This window comes from Notolepis coatsorum (genome assembly GCF_963971535.1).
Source record: "Notolepis coatsorum genome assembly, chromosome: 11".
NCBI lineage: Eukaryota > Metazoa > Chordata > Actinopteri > Aulopiformes > Paralepididae > Notolepis > Notolepis coatsorum.
Genome location: NC_140175.1, coordinates 69477749 through 69484225, shown reverse-complemented (window position 1 = coordinate 69484225; position 6477 = coordinate 69477749).

Below are 6477 nucleotides of genomic sequence, written 5' to 3'. Positions count from 1 at the left end.
AGATAGATGCCCATTTCTCTGTGAGTTCAGCAGAAACACATCCGACTGCAAGCTAGCATAGCGTAGCACAAATCGATGGTAGCAGGTACGGTCCAGCTAGCCTAGCTGTTGGCCAAAAACACATTATCCTGGAGTTTTAAACTAGGCTAGTGGTCCTTATCCGCTTCCATTCATTTGTGCTAAGCTAGGCTAGCTTGCAGCCGGATAGCTTTCTACTGAACACACGGAGAGGAAAGTGGTATCGATCTTCTTGTCTGACTCTGGAGAAGACGATACGCGCGCTTATCGTCATGTTGACATGTTCCTTTATGAGAAAGTGAGCGTTTCGACGGGAGTAATAACTCAACATGGAACTATAGGGATCACGAGAAACCAAGGGCCGCGAGGAGCGTGTACTCTTTAGCTGCTGGCTGAAGACAGGACAGATACAACGAAACCTACCGCGGGCCTATGGGTTTGATAGCCAGCTTCACGCGGATAGTTGTCAGTAAATGTTAAAAGTCTTCACTTTCTGGGCAAATGTCCAGTTTGGGGCTCCATCATCCTCGCGGTGTTCTGGTGTCCCGCTGTGGAAGAGCAGCTACTGCCTACTGGAGACACTACAGCCGCCGCTTCCGGTGCGCAGCCAGAGCCCTGGTTACTCAGTTAGGTCACAAATGAAGGGGTTAGGTCACTCACAAATGAAGGGGTTAGGTCACTCACAAATGAAGGGGTTAGGTCACTCACAAATGAAGGGGTTAGGTCATAAATTAAGGGTTTTGGTCAGAAATGAAGGGGTTAGGTCAGAAATGAAGGGGTTAGGTCATAAATTAAGGGGTTTGATCAGAAATTAAGGGGTTTGGTCATTGAAATGTTGTGCAATTTTCTAAATAGATTAGATTAAATTGTATTGTCATTGTACAGCACAAGTACAGTACAACGGAATCTAACCAGAATGCAAAGTAACAGTTTAAATTTATTTGGATCCCCATTATAGCCACAGCAGTGCTGGGGCTATTCTTCCTGGGGTCCAATAACACGTAAAATACAGTTACAGACTTATACACTCACAACATTCACATACAGACAATTAAAACAACAATAAAAACTAATCCTAATCAAATTCATAATACAATACAACAATATATACGCCTAATAAATTCATAATACAATACAATAATACCTACTCATAATTCATTCATAATACAATACAGCATAATATACTATTTAGCTTTTACATAGAGTAAAGTGCATAGAGTGGTAACTTGTGTAAACGCTCGCTTTCTCTTAAAGTTGAACTTGAACTTTATATGTATTTCAATTATTTTAACGATGCAATATAAAGAAAGAACGAATGTAAATAAAAAAGTATATGTATAAACAGAGCATATGTAAATAAAAAGACAAACCAATACATAAACGATATATAGTGTTAAAATGTGAATATGTGGAGTATGATGTATGACGAGTACATACAGCCACGTTTGTAATAATAATAATAATAATAATAATAATAATAATAATAATAATAATAATAATAATAATAATAATAATAATAATAATAATAATAATAATAATAATAATAATAATAATAATAAAACATTTGATTTGTATTGCACTTTTAGTTCACTAGGATCCCAAAGTGCTACAGGGTTAATAGTTTAAAAAAAATTATAATAATAATAATTTGTTCCATATTGCCAGTGAGTCTATGCCAGTTAATTTTTAAACCATCTACAATACATTATTTGCAGCCAATCCACCCGTATATTTGCCAAACTCTCTCTATCTATGGCTCTGAATGCAGTCGCTTTGATTGACAGTTGGAAATGGCAGTAGAAAAGCACAGTGCTTTGGATCATTTAAGAATTGTTTTTTACTTTTACTTTAGTTGAATGCGTGTATCTTTGGTTTTGCTTATTAGAAGATGATTGTTTACAAACCAAACGACTGCCCTAATCCCACTTCCGTTACAGCGATGTCAGTCGTTGGTGGAAGCATAGATATCTATGGGTGGAAGCAGCTTTTTTCTGAGATTGTTTTATGGTACATGGAAAACAATGATAATATTTTACATGAAAGGACGAATCGGACATCATAGCTCGTTTAGATTGCCGTCACAACACGTGGCCAAAAAAAAAACGTTTTCAAGCAAATTACGAAGTCCTCCAGAGCGCTAGAGGGCAGATAACACGATAACAGTCACAACGGGAGACTCCACTCCTTCGATTTGTGATTGATTGATTGATTGAAAATTTTATTCAGATTGCAGAATGGGTACAGTACAGTAAGGGGATGCAGACCAGAGAAAGACTTTCGTCTTGTTTACATCAGGGTCCCCCATTTTCAATTTATCATAACATATATGACATACAGTCTGATACAGATAGACAGTACTGCTACATCTATACATTTATGACATACCAGATTTGCAAATACAGTACTGTTTGTGATACAAAAAGAGTCTAAAAAAGAGCGTAATATACATTTGACGAAGAAACTGTACATTGGAGGAGGTTGGTATAGGTAGGAGGTTGGTAGATGGGGTGGAGGGGGGGTTGGGTAGGTGGGGTGGGGGGGGGGGGGGGGACTACATTGTGGGGGGAGGGGTAACTGTACATTGGATTATCGACGAAACCTTACTTGGTCCCAAGAAGAGGGTCTCGTGTATTATTGGGTTAACTTAGGACATTTATTGTACATTGGAGGGGGTTGCGTTAGGACATTTACAGGGGCCAGTTTCGAATTGCAGTCTCTCTGTGCTCTTTGAGAGTGGTTTTGAAAGTGGGTAGTGATTCACAATTCCTTTACAGCTGTGGGTAGGGCGTTCCACATTGTTGTGGCATAATTGCTAAACGTGTTTAGTCTCTTGTTTGAGCCGAATCTGGGTTTAACATGATTTGTGGAGCTCCCTCTGGTGTTGTGGTTGTGGTATTCACTGACCTTTGGGAAGTATTTTGACATGTACATGGGTACCTTAGTCGTGTACTGTAGTGTATCTTGTAGACCAGGCCCATTGCAAGTTGCTGTACTCTGTCGTCTACTCTAAGTCTAAGCCATCCTAGGTTGTCAAAGTGGGCAGGGGTGAGGTGTATTCTAGGAGTAAGGTCAAGCAGTAGTCTGACCAGTTTGTTTTGTGATGTTTGTAATTTTGTTTTTAGCGCCTTTGAGGTGCTTTGGTACCATGAGGTGCAAGCATAGCATAGTCGTGGTACCCTTGAATGAGTGCTCCTGCCAGAGTCTTCAGGGTATTCTTGTTTGCTCCAGATGCCAGGGTTTGAAGTGTTGCTCCTATTGCACGGAGAAATCATTATAACATACAAAATGGCAGTATACTCTCTTTTAGAAACGATGTCTCTTAAACAGTACTGTATATTTGTATATCTTATATGTCATAAATGTCTGGATGTAGCAGTACTGTTTATCTGTAGGGGAGAGTGGGGTGAGTAGTGCCACTTTTTTACTTAAAGTGCCTTTAAAGCAAGGGGATTACAGTAATGCCCCCAACTAAAATATGTACATATAGTTTAGGATGTTGTGCATCCCTGGGGACAATCACTTTGGATCTTAAATAAACTGTTTCAGAAATATAGCTTTAGAAAAAAAAGTGGTTTTGTGGCACAACTTGCCCCCGGTGCGGGGTAAATTGTGACATTAGAGAGAATACACTGGGGTAAATTGTGCCATTGATAATTTTACGTAAAACAGATTTAATCTCAAAAGCGGTAAAAGCATCCTGCAGATCTTCATCTCCTTTCCAACCTGACGTATAGTCTTCCCCTGTTGCACCTCTTTCACTGCTCTTTCCAACTTCTCAAGAGGAGTTGAAACCCTGTCTGTCTTCCGTTTGTATATCTGCGTGGCATAATGGATTTTGGTCTAAAATTAAGAATATCACATAGTTTTAGTGATCAAATGCAAGAATGCAATGTACAATAACAATAAAATACAATAAAGTAATATATATAGTTAATAAAATAAGTTGGGGCAACTTAACAAAGAGAATATCTGGCACAACTTAACCCAGGCCCTTTGGCACAAATCACCCCAAGCCTACCATTTTGAAAAAAAATCATCCCCCAGCTGTTTTGAGCTAGCATCATACTAACTGTATAGACTCATGGTGTAGCTTACTAAAGCACTAAAACATATGTGAACTGTTTTCAAAGTTGTCTATAATTGTTCAAACACAGCAATCAAAAAACCTTGATCATACAAATTTTACTTTGGAGGGCAAAAAACTGTTTTTTTTAACTTAAATGTGCTTACCTCTCAAGCCAGGTGTCTCCCTTCTCTGCAGGTTGAGTGAAATGGATGCCTCTTCAAAAATATGTTGTCACATGACCAACTTCTTCTATGGTTTTCTAGATAACAGGGGTGGAACTACATGCCCCTTGGCACTACTCACCCCACTCTCCCCTATGTCGTGTATGTCATAAATGTTACGATGAATTGAAAATGGGGGACCCTGATGTAAACAAGACAAGGTCTGCATCCCATTGTGTGTATTGACCCGTACTGTATTGTACCCATTCTGCAATCTGTTAATAAAGTTTATCAATCAATCAATCAATCAATCAATGTAGATTATTATAATATATATATATATATATATATATATATATATATATATATATATATATATATATATATATATATATATATATATATATATATATTATATTGTAATATAATATATATATTATATTATTATTATCTATGGGGGAAACAACCAAGCAGCATGGTCGATTTATCATGATTGTGACCAACCATAATGTTGTTGTTGTTGTTGTTGTTGTTGTTGTTGTTGTTGTTGTTGTTGTTGTTGTTGTTGTTGTTGTTGTTGTTGTTGTTGTTGTTTCAAAAGTCGAAATCATAACACCAACCTCAGTCAATGATGCTCCAAGGATCAGCCCTGCGAGGTCACAATGATTTTGTATAATAGCACAGTCCAATGGCTTTAGAGTTATTTTAATATTTTAAGGTATTCACTGAGTTCATTCTTAAAAACAAGAAAGAATGGTTTAAAACCATTGAATTTGCATTTATGAATGTGGTCATTTAGCAAGTTAAAATAAAATATGTATAATAAAATGATCTTCCTTCATTGTCCATCTTAATAATAAATTGACAGTGTGAGTAAGTAATCCTCGCAAATGTCCAGTCCCTCAGAAACAAGACTGAGGAATTGCAGGCAACACAAACCATCTACATTAATACAGAGATGCTGCATCATGGCCTTCAGTGAGACATGGCTCTCGTCTACAGACACAGACTCAGATTTGATAGCGGTCACCACATTAGTTATTTGTGACTGGTGTATGTATATACACCCAAAAGCAAACACCCAAATTGCTGCTGACACCATCTACAGAGTGACACAAAGACTCCATGTTGCTGAGTCTACAGAGTGACACAAAGATTTCAGGCCCTTTCCACGGATGCCCCAGACTTGTTACATAGATTTGAATCATTGTAAACTGAACAAATCCACGACCCTCTACCAGTATATCACCTGCCCTACTAGGAACAATAAGACACTGGATTATGATTATGGTTATTCCACTGATATGGTTATGGTGCACAGCACTGCATTCATTTATATATTTACACCTTTCAGGTGTAGGATTTTCCTTCTCTCTTAGAATCCTACCAGTGTACAGCTTTCAGTGACCAGTAGCCATTGTGACATCATCATTACAATGTTTACTTCCCAATATTTCTAATCACATACGGAAGCGTATTGCTGCCACACCAGAAACAGAAAAATAATATATCAACGTTTTATGTTTTAACGTGATAACTTATTGTTTTAACATAAAAAGTTTTTTCACGTTATTATAACGTGATAACTTAGTGATCTTTTTGTCTGTTTCTGGTGTGGCAGCAATACGCTTCTGTACATATATGAGATTGTTCACCTGAAATAATGGTTCTGGGACAAATAATTGTCTTCATGGCTTTATTGGAACTTTCTTTTATTAAGTTCAAATACCGATAGGTTATGTAGATAACCTAGTTATATTAGTATTGGCTAAGCGTCCCGCTCTGAGCCTTACGAGATACTCCTATCTCCTGTGATACCTAATGTATCTCCCACGAACAAAAACACATGCACCCCACCTGTATGGGGCCCCGCCCCTTATGGTGGTACCGCCCATATAACCATGACCCTGGTCATGAAACACCCTTCCTCGCCAAAACCCGTCCCAGGAAAAGATCCCTCAAGAGGGAACTCAGGGCGCGCAGAGCGGGACGCTTAGCCAATACTAATATAACTAGGTTATCTACATAACCTATCGTTATATTTCGTATTGCATCGCGTCCCGCTCTGAGCCTTACGAGATAATGGGGAAGAGCGGGCGCGAGACCCGACAGATGTACCCCCTGAGGACCCGTAAGCCCACATCAAGGGGTGCGGGGAGCCCTGTCACCCCATCCTTCCTAACGAAGGGGGGGCGCAGTCAACTCCACCTGAATGCGAACAAGAGGGAGCCA